The 21,817-nt window shown below is 38.7% G+C and overlaps 1 pseudogene; it reads right to left on the reverse strand.

Moving 5' to 3' along the window:
* Positions 1-3,674: 3,674 nt before the first annotated feature.
* Positions 3,675-8,489, reverse strand: LOC137015302 (uncharacterized; annotated as a pseudogene).
* Positions 8,490-21,817: the final 13,328 nt, after the last annotated feature.

Here is a 21,817-nt window from a genome sequence, read left to right on the forward strand (position 1 = left end):
TCTTGAATCGGAGCCTTCACAAGCTACCGTTCAAGATGCTCATGCAGAAACGCATTTTCGAATGCATCCGTCCCCAGGATTGGTTTGCAGCGATCGACCTGAAGGACGTGTACTTTCATGTCTCGATTCTTCCGCGACGCAGGCCATTCCTGCGGTTCGCGTTCGAAGGACGAGCATATCAGTACAGAGTCCTACCCTTCGGGCTGCCCCTGTCTCCCTGCGTCTTCACAAAGGTCGGGGAGGGAGCCCTTATTCCCATGAGAGAACAGGGTGTTCGCATCCTCAACTATCTCGACGACTGGCTCATTCTAGCACAGTCGCCACAGTCGTTGTCCTGCTGATGCTGCCGCCTGCTTGGTTCGGCTCCTCAGCGAAAACCTGAAGATGCAACGCACCTGCTGCTCATTATATACCCGCGCTGCGAGGCGAGCAGCTGATGCATATGATTGCATGCCAATGTGCATTTGCTCGTTGTAGTTACACTCGAAGTAGATTGGCCTCTCTAGCGAGATTCCTAATCGTCGGTCTGTCCGACGTACGTCTCCGTTCCCTCCTTCAGGGAACGAGGGTTACCTTTGTAACCGAGACGTTCTGTTGTTTATTCTGCTATTTGTTCATGTAGGCAAAAACTAAACCCCTGGGATTTTATTAATGGGTCACAGACACGTATCCATTGTAATTTTGCTTCATTCTAATTTTTATTTTACCTTGTCGGTTAATGAAAAGATAATGATCTCGTCGTTTGAAAGTCGGGGGGGGGGGGGGAAACGAAATGACATTGACAGGGCAACATTTCTAGTTTTCGTTTTGTTTAAGATTTAACTAATATATTTTATTTTTTTGTTTATTTCGATTAGCATAAATGTTTTAATAGTTTTAGTTTTTGTTATATCCACTGAGATATTTATTTAGTGACATATCACTTAAGACTAACTGATATAAAATTATAATTAAACTTTATTTGGAGTATTTATTTTAGTGCACATTTCTTAATATTGTGCCTAAAAAGTGTTTTAATATCACTGTTAATAAGGATTGTATGATCTTTGTATAATATCAGTCTTTAAATATTTAAAGTGTACCTAAAGTACACTTGCAATAGTTCCACTTTAGCACAATCAAACATACTTCAGTATATGTTTAGTTGGACCTCAGCACTACTAAAGTTCATTAAATCCAAATTCAGTTGTCCCAATTTAGCAGACTTTAAGTGTACCAGTTTAGATTACCAATGTACAGTTGCAGGGTATTTATATTAAGCACATAAATATGTAAATGTATTTGTAGCATACTTAGCACAAAATAAATGTATTTCAAATACATTTTAGTATGTATATTGTTTTTCACTAGGGAAGTTTATAAGACTGTGTGTAAGACTAAATGAAAAGGCATTTAATAGGTTACTCAATCAAAAGATTAAACAACTACAAGCCCAGTATGCTTAGAATACGTAATTATACTTTCAAGTATATCTCAATCTAAAGACTGAGTATAATAGGCCAAATATACTTAGACTTTTCTGTCAGTATAAGTCAAGTACACTTAAGTGCAATTTTAAGTATATTTCTGAAAAGTGCATAAAGTATATTTCTGAGAAGTATATAAAAAAGTAGACTGAAAATATACTTTCATATTTTTAGTTTAAAAGAAGTATACTAGTTCGTAAGGGACATCATGACCATCTCCCGCAAACTGTCACTCTGTCTTTGAACACTGTCCTTTATGACACAAACATAATCACTTACAACACAAACACAACTCATCTCAGATGTGATCTGCAGGCACCAATCTTCTTGTGGTTTGGGACACATTACTTGACAAAGTAAAGGCCTTGTACTTCCTGAAAAGCATGGATCATCCACCAGGGGTCAGCAGAGTTGTTGTAGATTTTATTCAACAGGCTTTTCTTCAGGAAAGTATCAACCATGTTGACAAGATCTTACAAACTCATGTATCAAATGTGATGCATTAAGTATTATTGGGTTAAATTTGAAACAGGTGATTTCACAATAATAAGTCACTGTTGGAGAAACTGGTTAAAAACTCTATCAAAGATTTGATGAACATGACAAACTTTGCAACCAGTTCTTCCTCACAAGCGCTCACAACCGGCTAATATAACCCTGATGCAGTGTTTTAAGGTTTTGGACACAGCCTAAGACAAATTAATACATTTATTTGTGGTGCTGATTCAAGACACCAGAGGTGTGAATCTCAAGAGGCCTGTAAATTCTGCCTAATGCACACTGTATTCATGTCATTTCCTTCCAGATGCTTGTGCGGTACACTGTAAGCATGTTTTCATAATTTTAACAGGAAATCACTGTAAAAATGCCACAGTAAAGACCTGTTAATTGGTTAACTGTGCCTTAACAAATGTGGTAAACAATTATATAATGTTTAACAAGACAATACATTTTGCTGCTGATCAGATTTACTGTATTCTGTTTACTGTAAATCACAGATTTTAGATGTAGATTTAATAGCCTACCTTATATATATATATATATATATATATATATATATATATATATATATATATATATATATATATACAAGATATCAGTATTGTACTGCCTATATCAGTCACACGGCATCAGATCAGAATCTCCTTCAGCGCAGATTGTCTCGCTGCCCGAAGACTGAAAACACTCCACTCACTTCTTCTCGAACGAGCCTCACAGTGGATTTTTTTGTGTTTTATTTTTCTTTCACGTTGTCATTATGGGGTATTGTTGAGGAAAATAATGAAATAAATTTTGGAATAAGGCTGTAACATAAAATGTGGGAAAAGTGAAGCGCTGTGAATACTTTCTGGATGCACTGTATTAATGCAAGAATTCATGATAATTCATGTACCCTTATACCATAAAGTGCTATCCACTTTTTTTGGTGTTGGGATTTTATACTGAAAGTTTAATGGCAAAAGTTACACTTATTAGTTATTTGCAAGTTAACTAAAGGATTATCAACTTATCAAAATAATAAACAGAGTAATCATAAATATAATCACTAGATTAATTGATAATCTTGAAAATAATTGATAGATTAATTGACCATCAAAATTATGATCAGTTACAGGCCTAAAAGGGCCTTTAAAGACGTTACAGACACTGTACAGTTTCTGTTAAAAAAAAATTCTACAGCTGCTCTGAATCAACAGGTTTTGAGGAAAGCACAACATGATTATCTGCACAATGTGAACTTGAATTAACATTCCTTGGGATGAATGTCATCTGTTGAGGAGTGTAAGACGGAGATGTCTGTGTTTACTGTGTCTCTGGGACATGAGCATGGATGGAGTTTGAATTATTCTTCATGAAAATCACATTATTGTTCTGTAAACTTAACATTGATGAGCTTTTATTCGAGTCAGTCATTAATGTCAGAGATTAGTTTTTACTGAAAACAAAGTATTTAGTGTAAAAATGTGAAAACACGTTATTGATTCACAGATGTTTTTATTGACTTTTTTTGTTTTTGCATACATATACTCAAGAAGAAAAATACATTTTAAGCTGCTGTTAATTTCAGAAACACAGATGAGAGTATTTATTTTTTTTAAGTTAGATACGTAGTTTGTAGGTTAGTAAGAGCTCATAGTACAATCACAATCAAATTTTCCAAGACCTCCTTTAGTCATAATCATACCACACATTGTAAACCAGCTATCACTAACATGATTTGCAACAGTAATCCCAGTTGTCGTAATAATCTGTGTAGCACCACAGGTAATTTTTATCATGGTAGCCACACTTGTGATCAGACCTGCAGATCTTGCCATTCTGAGCGAAGTAGCAGTCATCAGAAGTACAGCAGGAGCCATAATTGCCTTGTTTATCCGTGTAGCACCACATAGATTTCGAACCATATGTGGCACAGGCGTGGTTGTTGCGGCAGTACTTCCCGTTTATAGCTTTACTCGTCCACAGCGGAGGGCTGCAGTAGTCCCAGCTGCCAGCGATGGTCTTACACCAGTAGAAGTTATGACCGTATGTGGCACATGGGTGATGATCCTTGCATCTCTCTCCTGTATACGTGATGAGGGAGTACCGGGGTGAGCACTTGATCAGCGTCTGGCCTGAGTAACACCTGTAGGAATGGAGTTTGTCCTGGAACAGGCAGGGAGTGGAGCAGCAGGGCTTAATTCCTACTGCTGTGTTGCACTGACAGCCGTCACTAGATTCTGAGACGCTCAAGCACCGTGATCCATCATCTGCAGTCTTCTGCTTCTCTGGGACCAGCAGGCATTCGACAGCATCTGACACCCCTGATACGTCCCCTTTACTGATGTAATTACTTAGTGGTTTGGCATGAGTTATAAGACAAGCACTTCCAACAGAATCCTTCAGATACTCCGTTTCAGTGTGGTAAGTGTTCATGCTGTCAAAGGCTAATTTTACTGTCATCTCACTCACCTTGAATTTCTTTTTAGGTATGCTGTCACTGCTGACAACCCTTTTTACTGCGAGATACGTGTTTTGCATATCTGAGCTCATTTGGACTGGTAGATTGATTAATGGCGGAAATTCGGCCTTAACCTTCTCTAATTTATTATTATTGTCACCAAAACAATCATCCACAAAAATGTTAATTTCTGAAGGCTGACGATAGAGTTTTTTTATTTGTCTGTTCAGGTCTGAGACACTCATCAGGGTTATGTCACCTTCCGGCTTGTTTTCCCCTATATAGCCGAAGGAGAAAGACTTTGTGTCATCTGAGTGTTTATAACAGACAGCCGTCCAGATGTGAGAAGGCACCGTCACTCTTTCAGGGTCGTCAGAGACTTCTCTTTGTGGTATCCGTAGATTCGCATTGGGTACTGTACCTGTGACAATGAAGGCTGTAGCAGCACCACCGTCACTTTTAAGCATGTCTCTTAAAAAACTCCTCAAATTTTTCTCCCACTTTCCCCATTTGTTACGTCTGAAACACGCATCCATAGGTGCTGCGTTGGTCAGTGTATTTGTTGCCGTACGGCCTTCACCGCACTGGAAGCTGTTCGGGTACAGGTGTCCGCGATCGTATCCGGTGTCGCTGTAGTCATCGCTGATGGCTTTATTTTCTTTATAAGTCTATTTATTATCTTCAGTCTCACGGACCATATAGTATAGATCTTGATCTTCAGGTTTGGAAAGCTACAGAAGAAATATTATGTTAGATAGTTTGATATTTGATTATTTTTGAGAAAATACTTTGTTTTTTTGGGAACACTAACTAAGGTAACACTACAAGGTTTCATTAGTTTAACTTGAACTAATAATGAACTGCACTTCTACAGCATTTATTAATCTTTATTAATGTTAATTTCAACATCTACTAATTCATTATTAACATCAAAAGTTATGAACAAACAATAAACAGCTGCATGTTGTTAACTAACATTAACAAAGATTAACAAATACTGTATCAAATGGATTGTTCTTACTTTGTTTTTACATTGTCTCTCAGTCGACATATTAAATGTTTATAGTACAATATAATAAGATTCCATAAAGCACATATAATGTATTTTATATATTATTTGGCATGACAAAACAGAATAGAATGCAGAGCTTAAACTGCAAATGAGCATCTTGGTAACCCTTTATAATAACGTTCAGTTGTAAGTCACTTATAAATGATTAGTTAATGATGAAAGAATCATTTACAAAACATGACTATATATCTTCATAAATGATTAATAAGTGGTATGCTAATGATTTACAGATGTGTTGTAAGTTATCTCAAACAATGGTTAAATCATGAAATAAATCAAACAGATTATTAGTAGATGGTTTATAAGTTATTAGTTGATACATTATTTATCACTGATAAATCAATGAAGTATTTATGACAATTGTTTTAGTGTTATTATCTCAATAAACATGTTAATCATGAACAAATGATGAACAAACCATTAGTAAATGATCAGTATATGATTTATTAAGTGGCTAAAAAGTGGTCATGTTTAGGTATAAGGGGTGAGTTATGGGCTCAAAGATATCTATATAATTGTAAAATATATTTGCATAAAAATATTATAATTTTTATATAAAAATATATAATTTAAATATCATATGAGTGATTCGTATATATATTATATATTATGTAACTGAAAGGTATACCAGAACCTTTGCATATGGCAAATAAATGGAAAATTTACAAATTGTAGTTTGTACATAATTTATAAAGAAGATCTACAAATGATATGCAACATATTTACAAGTGATGAATAGTTTACACTTTAGAATAGGGGATGCAGAAAGTTATAAATTACTTGTATACATATTCAAATAATTTGTAACAGGAAAGAAAGGTCTACAAATGATATGTAACAGTTTATTCTACATTTTAAAATAGGGGATGCAGAAAGCTTTGTAAATGACTTATTCATGTGTTTACACTTCATCTGTAACAGGTGTTGAACACTTTGTAGTGTGTACTGCAGTGTAAGTGCTTACTAGTGAGGGTATTGACAGCTGTCCTCTCTGACACACATGGAGTGTTTAACTCTGTGCACCTGATGTGAGCTTCAGTGGAAGGTAAAACCGGTTCAGAGGTTGACTTCATCACTAGATCCCACACACTCCACACAGAACACAAGTCTGTGCTGATGAGTGAAAGGATTTAACACAACCCACTGGAATCACCTGATTGTAAGGCATTTCTAAATGTTTATCCACTTCAAAACAAATAAATTACTCTTCTTAAAGGGTCATGAAACCCCCCTGTTTTACCCTGGTCGTTCACACCTCAAAGCTCAAAAAAGTCTGTTAAAATGGGCGTGTTAAGCTCTGGAAAAGTGAGAGTGTAGAGGGGGAGAAGAGAGGAGAGAACAACCAATGAAGCACAGACATAGAACACACTCATTATACAGAATAATGAATATTAATATATGAGCACGGAGAGAATGACGACAAACTCCCAAGCACAAGGGAGAAAGAATATTTAATAGGGCTAATAATAGACTACTTTGATTACATTTACGAGCACAACAGTCTCAAAATCAGTCTTTTGTCTATTAGACTAATTGTGTTGTCGCGTTCAGATAGGCTACACCACTGTATCAGTGTCCAGTTTACACATATAATTAATTTGTAGAAGACTTGATGAAATATGTGTGCATACACCGTGCTGGTTAATGTTTGGTGCAGGATAATGTGTAAAATATGTCTATAAAAACTTTGAACACGGATACTTTATTCTGTATGAGCTATGAGCCACGTGGCTAATGTTGTTAAACTCATCAGTGGATCATATGCGCGCTCCGCCTGTATATCATAATAGCAATCGTATTTTTCATGTGTTCGTATTCAAACTCCAGTTCTGACTGCATCGTGGGCAAAAAACAAAACAACATTCATGTGCTGCTGTGCTGAGGGAAACATACACATGGCTCGCATGTCCGAACACAGAGGTGATGAACAGCACTTTTGTGACGTTTGAATTCTCCGCTGTAATGCGATCTCATGTGAACATATTTTCAATTTGTGCTGGTAGATCACAGCAAAACAATCCACATGCACACAAACCTCTGCTCTGGTCGCGTTGCAGGAAAACACATTGTGTTGTAGCACTGAGGAAACAAACACCAACGATATGTCTCTGAATGACAAGAGACTGAGGCGAGAGAAGTGATACTTCCTCATGCATAATAAAGCAATTATAATCTTATGCATACTACATCTTGCCGGTGGTACACGATGACGTCAGATTTTGTGATGTTGCTCCGACTTTTCTTTTCAAACCGGAAGATAGAAATCGCTCTGAAAAATTTACTTTTTTTTTCTTTTTAAAAGTTAAAATTTAAATTTTAACTTTTAAATATAATTAATGAGTACCTTTAGTGTTTTCAATGATGTGCAGCCTATACATATCTGTTCACAGCTCAAAAAATGAGTTCTGGGGTTTCATGACCCTTTAAAAATAGTGCTTTACCTGCATGTTTGTGCTTTTGAACACTGACCAGCTTCAACTTCATCAATAAATCATATACTGATCATTTACTAATGGTCTGTTCATCATTTGTTCATTATTAACATGTTTATTGAGATAATAATACTACTAAAACAATTTTGTCATAAATTCGTATGTGAATTCAAAGTGAAGTCATTCACTTCACTTCGGTCATCATTAACTAATAATTTATAATTGACTTATAACTGAACGTTATTATAAAGTGTAACTAAAGTCTTTTGTTAGACAGTGAAGCACATGGTTACCTGTGGCTCTAAATGCCAGCTGCTTGACCTTCCACTGTCGTTGAAGCACTGAGGGTCAAATTTGTAGGCGCTGTAGAGAGGAATCCAGTGATGAACCGAGTACAGCGTAGCGTAAAAAGTGTGTCTGTTTACCAATTGCTGACAGATTTTCTTGGCATTCTGATCCATTCCCTCCGGTTGTGTCTTTTTGTAGAAAAATTCTTTACACTGAAAGTCATTGGCTACTCTTGCCTGAGCACCGAGTGCTCTCAGCACAATACAGATGAGCAGAGCTGCAACAAACATGGTGTGAAGCTGCTCTTGTGTGATAGAGCAGAGACAGCAGAAGAGCGGCGGCTTTAAATACACAGTCAGAGTCAGAGATGCTGTTGGGTGTGACTGAAATTAACAAATGAGCAGAAATGAGGAATAAGATGGGAACATCGCTTCATCATGCTTATGGGACAAATTTTTAGAGCTGTCACATGTACAGTAACCTTGATTTAAAACAAAACAAAAAGAACATTTGTACTATTGATGCTCAGTATTGCTTAGTACTCTGTATTTTTCTCCAGCCAATCCAAGTCCATGAGTACTAAATTTTGACAACCCAAAATATTTAAACAGCTTCAACTGGCTCCATGCGACCCCAGATAAGAATTTATAAGTCCATGTTATACAAACAAGAACCTATGCAGTAACACTTTGCAGTAAGGTCTCATTAAGTAACATTAGTTAATATATTAACTAACATCAAATAACAATGAGCAATACATTTGTTCTTTGTTAGCATTAGTTAATAAAAATACAACCATTGTTTATTCATGTTCACAGCGCATTAACTAATGTTAACAAATTCAACTCCTAATTTTAATAATGTAATTGTTTATACTTAGTCCATGTAGTTAATTAATGTTAATTAATGAAACATTACTGTAAAGTGTTACCAACTTTGGTTTCGGGAAACACTGACTGACTGAACTGTGCTGAAAACGACAGAACTTGAGAATATAGTTGGCTAATGATGAAAAGAAAAATGTTGGATCGGCCTCACAAAAATGCTGCCTGTTTAGACTTTTCTACTTTTTCACTGCAAGCTATCTAACTAAAATAAAAGAAATGTCCTCCTCCTGTGTTAAGACATTGAGACTGCATTATGATTTTCATGTAGACACACTGGGCCTCATTTATGAAAGAAACATACAACAGAAAATGGTGTGTACGGTCGTTTCCACGCAAAACTTGTCATTTATCAATATGGAAGCTACAATTAAATCTCACGTCAGGTCTCAGCTCATGTATGCAAGTTTTTGAATAACGTGAACTTGCGTGCAGCATAGTACATCTGCTGGAGAATTGTAATAAGAGAATTTTGATCATTTAGATTATTTTCCTGACAAACAACCAAAGCTCATTAGTCGATCGTAAACCGTTAAGATTAGAATGTCAAATTAAAATTAAACTAAATTAGAATAGATGGGTGTTTGTGAAAAAAATTCAGGGGTTTAGCTTTACATTCACAAATAGCAGCATAAACAAAAGAACGTGAGGAGTCTCACATCGTCACATCACACACCTGTAGTGCTTCTGTGAACAAAGAAAAACAGAATTAAAGCTGTAAGCAGCAATGAAAGGGCCCTCGCACCTCGGGCAACGCCACCCGGTGGCCTTAGGAAAACAGTGAACAGTGGGTGACATGAATGTAAGCGAGTAAATACAGGATAAATATGGCAAATTCATTCCGACGTGCCACACTTTCTGCTGCCAACAGGTGGCGCTTTGACCGTAACTGAATATTACCATGTAGACGTCTTCAGTCCAGGACTATTATCAAACATGAAGTTTGGAGCAGATCGGACGTTGTATGTCTGAGTTACAACAACTTCCTGTTTCATGGCATGTTTCATGATTTAACGTGTTTATAGTATGTTTGGTACTTTGTGGCATATTGAAATGTGTTTCTGGGAGTGAATTACAGTGTAAAGCATGCCATTTCCTGTTGCCAGCAGGTGGTGCTCTGACTAACTGAATATTGGCATATAGATGTGTTTAGGCCAGGACTCTTATCACACATGTGAAGTTTGGAGCAGATCGGACATTGTATGCCTGAGTTACAACAACTTCCTGTAATGTTTTGTCTGTAGTTCCTTATTTTCACCACTATATGGTGCTATTTCAACCCAGATTAATTTCCCTTTGTTTCTTTTTTTTTTCCTTTTTTTTTTTTTCCTTTGTCCCTTTGTTGTGATGTTCTTACTTGTGTTGAATCACTTTTAATGAGAAACCCTGTTTGTTCTTTTGTTCTTGTTCAGTCCTGATGTTGGCCTATGCATTGTCCTTCCTAAGGATTTTTGGGTTTGAGATTTTTCCTGCCTTCTGTTTTGTTCTTGGATTGCATGTTTTTTGTCATCTTTTTGTGTATTGTGGACTCCTTGATTTTTTTACTGGACTGATGTTTAAGAAGATCTTTTCTGTTTGGATAATCCTTAACCTCTCAAGTAGAGTTGTTTGTGTTGCCCGCTCAGATCCATCTAAAGTGCTAAGACTGTGCTAATGTTCTGTTTTCCTTTTTGCCAAAAAAACCATCCAAAGACAACACTAGTGGAAAAATAGTATACTTAAGCACAATTTATTCGTATGTACTTTAGTACAACTAAATGCATTATAGTTGTCCAAAAGCAGTGCTTAAGTTCAACTAAAGGTGTATTAAATATACTTGGTTGGCTAAAGTGGAACTATTCCAAGTATACTTAAGTACACTTTAAATATACTCTTGTGTTTAAGTTTTGAAATGCAGAATTCACTCAGCATAAACTTTAAATGTACTTTGGTGTCATTAGAATTGCAATTCAATTACATTATAAGAGTGTTGAACATAGATTAATATTATATTGATAAACTTTTAGTGATTTTAAAACACATTGCAATGGCATTCCAAGTGAACTTGTAGTGTGCTAATGGCATCATTATAGTGTGCTTCAAATAGACTACAATAAAGTAATCTTTATAAATAGAGTCACAGCTTTAGAATATGCCTTTTACAGACAGCCCAATATACCAGTAACTTACTTATCCAGTAAACATCAGTGAGACAATGGGAACAGATTTATATGTATATTGAATGCAGGAAACAGTACGGACTGGAATCGAACCCGGGTCATGCAGGCCGCTGTCACACAAGAGCACTCGGTTTACTTGTTGAGCCACCACACAGATATAAACTGCACTAAACTGGTGTAACTTTGTGTTCTCTCTATACTGTTACAAGTACAGCTATAAGCGTGCAGACTTTATTAGTGACAACTATTAATGACAGCACAAATTATATGGATTAAAAGACTGAATCGCTGACAAAATTATTAATATAGACACAGTAAGTGGTACGTGAAAATAAACGTGAAACGGCCTGTTGCTATACAACACGAAAGTGCATTAAACTTTAAGCTGTTGAAGAAATAAAACCATTAGACACAACATTAAATATCAGGAATGTTTTGCTTCCCTTTTACCTGACATGATCTGTTATTAACGCAACATGAAGCAATTGCATAATCCGGCACATTATTTTTATTGTTGTGCACGCACTAAAACACAGACAGTTCCGTTCATTGGTGGAAAAATGTGAACGTGCAGAACTGCTTGTGTTTCAGTGTGTGTGAATGAAATATGATCATCGATAACATTCCTCTGCTGATTTTCTCTGCACGCTTCAACTCTCAATGCACCACAACTGCTCCTGACAAAAACACAATGAAATGATTTGGTGGTCTTGCAGTAAGCTGCGGAATTATATGTGATGCATAAATTTTAATTATTTACTTTTCATGCAGTAAACGTTTCTGGATTTATTTGATATTTTAACTTTTTAACATCCCATAATTCATAATATTTTGACAGCCCAAAGGGCTGCAGTCCATATTTCAAAGTGCAAATAAGGGCCATTAAAGTAGCATTACTGGGAAAAGTGTATTACTTTAAGTAAGTGCATTGAAATGCATTAGGAATGCACAAATGTAATAAAACTTCTGATCAAGTATGTGAATTTCTTTCACCATTTCAAACTGACTATATGTTGTTTTCTTTATTTGTCATAATTACAAATATTTACTTATGTAGCTACTTTCTATATGTATGTATATCTGTTTGCAACCATGCAAAATTGTGAAAAGTGCTATTGAATAAATTAAACAATAGCCTACCTGATATTCAAAGTGTGAGCAAATTATTAAAAAAAAAGGTCAAGGTCATAATTATAAAACTTACTTATGATTATTTTTTGCAACTCAAAACACATTTCCTGTAAACTTTTATCTAGGCCAATACTATTTTTTATACTAAACAACAAGTAGAACTCAAATACTGTTCACTGAATTGGACATTTAATCATAACAGGTCAATATATTATTCAACAAAAACAAATTACTGAAGTACTAAGTACTTCATTTGTTACTAAATGTAAATCATTTTATTTGCAAATTTCTCATGGTTACATCTGAGCTGTAGGCAAGTTGGGTTTGAAAATTCTGCCCTTACAACCAATTAGCAGAAACAAACTAGATGTTTTCTGTGATTTGCATAAAAAAAAAGAAAGAAAGTCTCATCTAAAAAATTATATAGCATCATCTAAAAATAATTTGATCATTCTCGGATTTGAAATACATGGTGCGACTTGTGTCTTTAGCTACAATGACTTTCTAGAGTTCGGCTGTTTAGCAAAAGTACAGCAAAACCGATCGTTGGTGAGTGTGATGGCATTGGCTTTATGGCGTGTTCAAAACATATCAATCATTGTGGTTCAACCAATAGTAGGACGTTGGGGCAGGCCAATGGGGGTCAAGGTTTAGCTTCAGCAGTTACAGTGTTCAAGTCATGTCAGAAAGGATGTATTTAAAATGCACATAAACATCAGCACAGCTAATAATTATGAGTTTAGGTAACTCTGGATTTCCTTAAGAGTTTCCGAGTTAACTATGTGACGATGAGAAAACATGTCAGAGGCAATGGATGCAGAATCTGCCCTGGTGAAAAAACTCTACCGAAATATATTTAAAATAGGCCTACATTCATTTCACACTAACTAAAAACCCATTAATATACAGTAGTCTGCATTTGAAGTGGATCAAAAAAGTTGATCCACTTGTCCTTAGAAGAAGGTTTTAGGACAACTTTGATGAAGGGTTTTGATCTGCTTCAAATGTTTTTACAGACATACTGACATAAATATTTTAATTAAACTTTATTTGCAGTTTTATTGCACAATGCACAATGCATATTTCTAAATATTAAACCTAAAATGTGTTTAATATCACTATTAGTAAGGATAGTATGATCACTGTATAATTTGAATGCAAGATATATAAAGTGTATCTAAAGTATACTTGCAATAGTTCCACTTTATCACCATCAAATATACTTAAGTATATCTTTAGTTGGACCTCAACACACAAAAATACTTTAAGTATACCAATTTAGTATGCTAAAAGTACAGTTGCAGGGTATTTATGTTAAGTACATGCAAATGTAATTGCAATTAAAGTACACTTAGCATAAAATAAATGTATTTCAAATAGATTTTAGTATATTTATTTTTCACTAGGGAAAACTTGGGATTTTTGAGGTCTCATTGTCTCTTATTCCTCTGCATTTGGGTTCAATCTCCTCCTGTGGTGGAGTGGTCAGCATCAAGGACACACACACGCCAGAGACCCGAGTTCAATCCCCAGTTGGATCATAACAGTAGGACTGAACCATGGATACAAGCCCAGCAGAGGAAGCTCAACTATTGTCTAATGCAGAAGGAATCTTAGCTGCTGTTTCAAGCCAGGCAGCCACCATGGAATGAAATGCTTGCACAACAAGAAGTTGCTGTATCAAAACTGGGTCAAGCTATAAGAGAAATCTTACAACACCTTCAAGCTCTTTCAAAGCCACAGGGGAAAGCTGATTCTCAACCCCAGGCTCCACCTGCACCTCCTAGCACCTCTACCAGCAACTCTGAGATTCATCTGCCTCACCCTGAAATGTATGAGGGAAGCCCTGGCAGATGCAAAGAATATTCACAGATTGTTTCTCAACCAGGCTTTCAATGGATGTGGAGCACACTGATGACACAGGAGGATCTTGAAAACGTTGAAGTAGTAGTGAAGGAAAGCACTCTGGGAAACACTGATCGCCCCACTTCAGGATCTCCCCTGTCTTCCAAAGGATCTCAGGTTGATGTTTGTTCAACCAAGGGTCAAGTCAAGTCAAGTCATCTTTATTTATATAGCACTTTTTACAATGTAGATTGTGTCAAAGCAGCTTTACATTGCTAACTATTCTTCCTAAAGAATAGTGTCAATGCAGGCAGATAAATGCACTGTTGAATATCAAATGAAAGGGTGACCCAATCCGCTTGTTAAGTCGTGACGTATGGAACGCCGTTTCCGGGTCCAAGCCTCGACTCGTTTCACTTGAGAATGCCATCGACGGCTGTTAATAAGCACTATTTAGTCATATTAAACATCAATCATTTAAAAAAGTTAAACATTTTAAATACTTACAGTCTACACAACAGTCTCCATGCTCACAGCGTCACAGACATTAATGTTTTAACGATTTACAAAAGATGAATCATTGTCTGGCCATCTGGAATTTTGATATTGAGATAAATGTTATGATTATATATATTTTTGTAGTATTACACCACATCGTGTGTGTATATTAGCACCATTTGTTGTTTTCTTGTGGTATGAGATGGAGCGTTAGGACCCGGAAGCGCTGCCGCGTGACGTCAGACTTAACAACCGAATATGATATCTGCAGTTGAGTGCTCTAGAACCAGAAAAGGAAGGGTTTTAGTGTGGCATACTCCAACCCGTAACTGGAGTGGTCCAACTCTAAAGTGGACATTGCAGCTTGCCAATTATGGATTGGACTTGGTAGCGGGTCGAGATGTACAGTGGGTATGGAAAGTATTCAGACCCCCTTAAATGATTATAGCAAATGGCTGAAATATAACAAAGAGTGAAAAATTTAAGTTAATTTATTTCCTCATTAATGTACACACAGCACCCCATATTGACAGAAAAACACAGAATTGTTGACATTTTTGCATTTATTAAAAATCAAAAACTGAAATATCACATGGTCCTAAGTATTCAGACTAGGTGTGTCGCAATATACCGGTATTGACGATATCCGTGATATTCAAAGCATGAAATATCGATATTGTGTTAATTTAGGGTGTGACGATTATACCGGTATTGGCGATAACCACAATATTTAAAATGAATAGGACGCTTATGATATCATGACATGTAAATACTCCAGCGCCAGTACCTGGTTGAGCTCTCGGGTGGCAGTATTGCACCTTAACGCTGACGCCTGTCAAACAAGAAGAAGACGCAGCACGCAGCTATTCCGAGCGGGAGAGTGAGAGGCTCTGTTCACACACCCGAAAAAAGTAAATAAGCTCGACAGTATGGGAGGTTTTCGGCTCCTTAGACAGCCCAATCCGCAGGATTTGCCTATAGCTACAGTCAGTGCGAAGGGTGGCAACACCATCAACCTCTTACCCACCTCCGTGTCCATCACCCTGTGGATTACACCATTTTACAGAGAGTAAGTTGCGATTATTTTACTAGTCATGGAATGGGAAATGTTATATTAACCTGTTAACAGAGATTTTCTGTGTTCACGTATTTAAATAAAGGGTGATTATTTTAAGTACCGCGTTTTCTTTATTCGTCTTACTCAGCGTGATGTAGATATGCATGCAGTTATTTGCCCTACACGGGCATTTTTGCCCCAACAAATTTTTTGTCATTATTTCATATTATAAGATGAGCAAAAGTGCCGTTTTCCCCAAATCAGCACAAATGCAATGTTCCTTTAACTTCAAGGCATCTGGTCTTTCTCTGTTAGTCTAGAGATTAGGTCATCACTTGAACCAGTGACACCTGCTTAACCATATCTCCTAGCAAGACTAAATGGGTAAAAAACCTCTTTCCTTCCTTTCCCTTTTCTTATTTCATTTTCTCTCTCTCTCTCTCTCTCTCTCTCTCTCTCTCTCTCTCTCTCTCTCTCTCTCTCTCTACCAGTTTGTTCTATTCATTTACCTCATGGTGATAATTTCTGGAAAGGAATCATCTGTACTCTGCGTAATAGTTTAATGACGTGTACCAGCCCCGTCATCAGTCAACACAGCTTACAGCTGTCATCCAAGATAGTTAAACACCTTAGTCTCATGCTGGCTTCCCCCACTTCAGCTAGCCACTTCCTATATGGCCCACATAGCTGTACGAACTTGCATTTGCCTGTGCTATCCCTTTCTCTCATGTCCCCATAAGTGTGCCTGTCTGCCCAGTACATCCAGCCCTGCCATCCAGGACCCCCTGGAGACCCAGCGGAACAATGTGATGGTTGCCCTTCAGCTAAAGCAGTCAACAACCTGCAACAGCAGAGTAAGGGACAGTGAGATCGGCAGCACCAGCAGACACTTGACACCTGACCTGAGCCAAAAGGAGCTTCAATTTCTCCTTAGCCCATGCTCATACGGGCTTCCAACTGGAGGTAATTGAACGAACGCTGAGTTCCACAGAGAACCAATCCACTCAGCATGAGAAGGCACAGGACAGATGCAAGAACCATGACAGAGCAGAGCAATTGAGGGAGGTCACCAGTCTTCAGGAGGCTCTGACAGCTGTTGAACTTTGCCAGTTAAAGAACGTAAGGAACGTAAGGTTTGAATTTAAAGAGACACTAAAGCTAAGGCCCTTGAAGGCCACCCGCATGCAGAACTGAAAGTCAAACACTGACTCCACAATTCAGCAGCGTGAGAAACAAACACATTGTGGTCCGAAAAGAACTGAAACAGCCCGAACAACTAAGAATGGACCACACAAGGAACGTGCAACCTGATGGACTTTGCAGCAGCAGCGGCGAGAGCTCCCCCAACCCTTCACAAAGGGGGGAGGGGCCAGAGCCTGCAGCTTAGGAGACCATAGCCCCAATGCCAACATAATAGACATTCCCTTTTGTTCCAAAGTCCCTGACTGGTGTGATCCACCAAGACAGGCTCTCTGTTCTGGATCACACCCCACCAGATTCACTATGAGTTTTGACTTAACAGCCAGAAAAACTCCAATTAGACTATCAGCAGCTGAAGCCAGTCTGCATAAAGGATTTCTCAGACCCAGAAGCCTGAATGCAGATTGAGTGCTGCCCCCGACACCAAGCAGGGCAGATCTGAAAGTCCCAAGGTTACTGCCACCGACTCAGACAAACCTGGAATGAATGGAGGACACCAACAGGACCTTTGCCTCCTACAACAGCTAGTCACCCCTTTGGACAGCACCACCTGCCCTCACACAGTGCCACTCATGTGACCTGACACAGAAGGCCTGTAACACACAAGGCCCCTCAGCAGGGGGTTCTCAAGACCCCAATGACTTTGAACTGCCAACGCAGTGCTTTACCCATAGCTTCTACAAAGGTTCCTAGGCAGCATAGGGCATTAAGCTTTTAAAGTAGATGAAAATGTGTGTTCGCAGAAATGCAGGAGTCTGCAGTAGGAGTGGGAGGAAACCTTGTGTGAATGTGTAAATCTCAAATGCTCATGACTATCCACGACGAGCTATTTTGAAATATGACACTAGATTGAGCCGGTTAAGCCAGCATGGCCTAACGCCACTCGCTTAAACCATCGTCCAACTAAAAGTGTGTTTAATAATTGATAATTCCGACATGACGTTTGACAACGTTTGATTCGCATGTAGATCGATGGTGCTGGCTTGTTAGATGCAGATAAAACTATAGCTTGAAGTGACACCTCTGCCGTAACAGAAAGAGTCTTAAGACATTTTAGCATATGTTCAAATGGTATCAGTGTAAAGTTAATCTGATTTTAGCGAAGAAATCCTAATCTCAGTATTAGAGCGTAAGCCTGTGTTGACGAAGGAATCTCAACTCAGCGGCATGTAAACTGTACCAGAATTGATTATTCTGCTTTGGTTGGAGAAATACCAATTGCAGTATTGCTTAACCTGTTTCTGATGAATGAATCTCAGTACAGCGTTATATAAATGTAGATTTGGGTAATGCTCCCCTTTTATGGTTAAGATTGATGTCATTCATCTAAACTTTGGCTGCATCTACAAGCATAGCTACCTCTTGACCAAAACTGTGTTTCACTCGCTGAAAGGAATATCAGTATACCTGCACAAGACGGACTTAACTATATATACTTAAACAAGCTTGGACTTACAGCAAACTGTGTAATTACCCCTTTCAACAAGTACAAGACGTTGTTTAAAGTAGAGAGAAGAGTTTACATGAGTAAAATTTGCAAATGCCAAAACATATTTGCATTTTACTAAATGTAATATCAAGTTTTGAAAATCTGAAAGTATAAGCGTCACATTTTAACTCTGTACGTAACTAGTTTGAAATGAGCAGACCGTCTTCATGAACTGTTTGAATTGCTGTGGTGTGCATTGGTTCCCATGACAACGACTTGTCACAGGAAGTGCTAACTCATCACCTTGTGATGCCATGGTGTAAACAAACCAGGCTAGGTGGCTAAGCTAACCCCACCTAGCAACCCTTCCGCTCAGGCTAAGCTAACTAATAGCTTCTACAGTTAGCGGTTAGCATCATTTATTTGAAACCTTTAACTACAGCTTGTGTGTGGGCAGTGTGAACTGATCTAAACCCATTCTGCTGTTTTAGTCACTTCTTTAAATCTTTTTATTGATTTTAATTATAATAGCAGTCAGCTATTAATTTTTACTAGTATTATTTCTTTCATCTTTGTGATTTATTTACATCTTCCTTTTTAGTCTTGTGTGGTTTAATTTCCCAATATAACCACAAGCAACTAGACATACTCTCCTTCTTGATTTTGTTTATTTACAACAGTTGCTTCAATTTTATGAGCCAGTTAGAAAGGAATCTGAATGATTGCTATGGCATAATTTTGAGCACCACTAATAAGCACAATCTAATAGGAAAGCTCTCCTCTTCCTCTCCCTTTCTCTTTTCCATTTGTTCAGAGGTCAAGCCTGTTGTGAGCCATCAGTAAGAAATACTAAGAAATAATTTGACCACAAGAACCATCTTAAGTCATTTATTAAACCTAGCTGTATTTTATACACCTGGCTGCTCACTGTGCCTTTAGCCCTAAATTCTGTTTGATCTTGCAGTAGTCTCTTGCCCTTACTCTCACCACAAGCGTGCCTAAATGTTGCAGATGCTCAGCCTAACTGCCCAGATGGCAGACCGAAAGGACTGGCTAGGTGTCGTGAGGAACACCCTCCTAACCAGTGCTGCTGATCAATCACAGCAACAGAGCCAAAAGCAACTGGACAAAGATGGAAGAGAAGTAAAGGCAGATGACTCAAACCAGAGGTATGGTCACAATGATCTGACTGAAGTCAACTTCTTCCTGGCCCACATCCTCACTGTTTTGAAACAGGAGGTGAACAAACTCAAACTCCAGATCACAGAGACTCACAAGGAACTGATGCATGCTAAAAGCCACATAGACCAGCTAGAGCTGGAGGCTCGGGACAGACACAAGGACCCTGACAGAATAGAGACACAGAAGAGAAACCACAAACTGCAAACGGCTCTGACAGCTGCTCCGCAACGAGAGCAGCTGGAAAAGGCAGCCAGAGAAGACGTGGTAAAAGAACTCTTGGACAAATAGTCACTGTTAAAAATAGCAAATTCTGAACTCTAGGTCAAAGATGACACAATCAGGACCTGTGTACGTCCTCTGGATGTGTCCAGATCTGGGACTGAAGCTCTGACCCAGCAGCTGGACAACACCAAAGATGAACTTGACATGGCCCAAAGAGAACTAAGACTCTCTTGCCTGCAGCAGAAGAACCTCCCCCAGCCAAGCACAGAGGTACAGAGGGGGGAGCCAAAGCCTTCTGCTTGACACCTTATCAGCTAATTGCCTGAAATCCTCTAAAGCTACAGAAGGAGAAGGATTAATTCAGACAGACCCAGGCACCAGACCTACTACAGGGAGAAGCCATGGATGGAAACATCCTCTTCCTGCAGACACCGCATGATCTCCAACGTCAGGTAGCACAAGGGCGACTGAACATGCCTGCATCGAACCTGCAGGAGCTTCTAACGCTATTAAAGAGCCCCTTGAACAGTACTTACTTGAGAAGTACTCAGAAGCACAAGCTTCTGACCACTCACACAAGACCACTCAGACTTGCTCAAGCCAGCCACGCCACAAGAGCAGAGTGACACTGCAAACTTCAGGCTGCTTCTGACTGAGAGCAGAGGCTACAATCACCGGTTGCTCCTCTGCCATCAGACCTAGGTGAGTCTGAAACCCTCTTCACACTACAACTCCTGTAACCTCCTTCTACAACCACCTGCTTCACAGGTGTCCAGACGACAGGTGACACTGTCAAGGCACCTGCTACTTCAACACCTGCTGAGCAAGCTCAGAGACCTGAACCTTGCCACCAGCAAACATCTTGCCCGCATTAACGGTACCAACACTAACTGACAGGTGACACACTGTCAAGGCACTGGATGCTTTGATTCCTGCAGCACCAGCTCAGAGACCTGAGTTTGCAGACTGTCTGCATCAACCGCCATGAAACGACCACCACTCCAGGAGACACACACAACCAGGGCCCATCACAGCCTTCCAGCCTTGTGTGCCAGTGATGTGTCTGATCTTCCGGCACCTTCAACGTCGCTCACTGTTGTCATAAGAGAGACAACAACGAGCGAAAGGGGGGGAATTATGTAATGACTGAGGCAAATCAGACACAATTTTTGGTTAGTTAACCAATAGTTTTAAGCTCACTCTGGAGTCTGTCCCCATCCCCCGGGAAGTTTTCAGTTACAAGCTTATTGCGCTGAGGAATGTGGTTGCCGCATGGAGAACAGAGTAGAGACACAGAAAATCTGCATCTTCCCTGCATTTTCCACACAGAACACAGACTCTATGGCATTAATGTATAGACAGACTGTGCTATAAATGAATCCTTCTCAGGAAATGGTATCCATTATTACTGATGTTGTATTGTACTCATTGTATTTACATGTTTGATGATTGTTAAATGTTATGACCTGCACGGTAACTTCAATCATGCCATGTTTAGTGTCTATACGTTTGTAGCGGGAAGATTTAAATGCCTGTGTATGCGGTACATCCATACCTGTGCAACACATCAGTATTAAAAGAATATTTAATAGTTCTGATTCAAGAACTCAGCTTGATAATCTTTCTGGGTTGTAAAAGCCCTGACAGGAGGGGTGTTGCCACCCAGAATTACAACATCTTCATTGGTCCGGTCAACAACTGAGAGGTGTGACTTTGACCAGAGGTTAAAAACCAGTGAACAGTGCCACTCCCTCTCTCTTCTTCCTTGCTTCTGAACGACCGAATCGATCTCCTTGCGGCCGGCCTAGGCCAGGCCTGCAAGGCCTGTAGGCCTCGGCCTACAAACGAGCCATGTGCTCCTCATCCCACATGGAAAAGACTGGCAACAACTTCGGACTGAATCACCCAAGATCTCTCCTCAGATGGCAGAGCCGATGCTCCTCAGCCTAAGGGCATCTTGCAAGTATCGTACATTTTAACACTAAACAGCAAGTTAGTATTAATTTGTAAG

Source organism: Chanodichthys erythropterus, chromosome 24 (assembly GCF_024489055.1).
Source record: "Chanodichthys erythropterus isolate Z2021 chromosome 24, ASM2448905v1, whole genome shotgun sequence".
NCBI classification, from domain to species: domain Eukaryota; kingdom Metazoa; phylum Chordata; class Actinopteri; order Cypriniformes; family Xenocyprididae; genus Chanodichthys; species Chanodichthys erythropterus.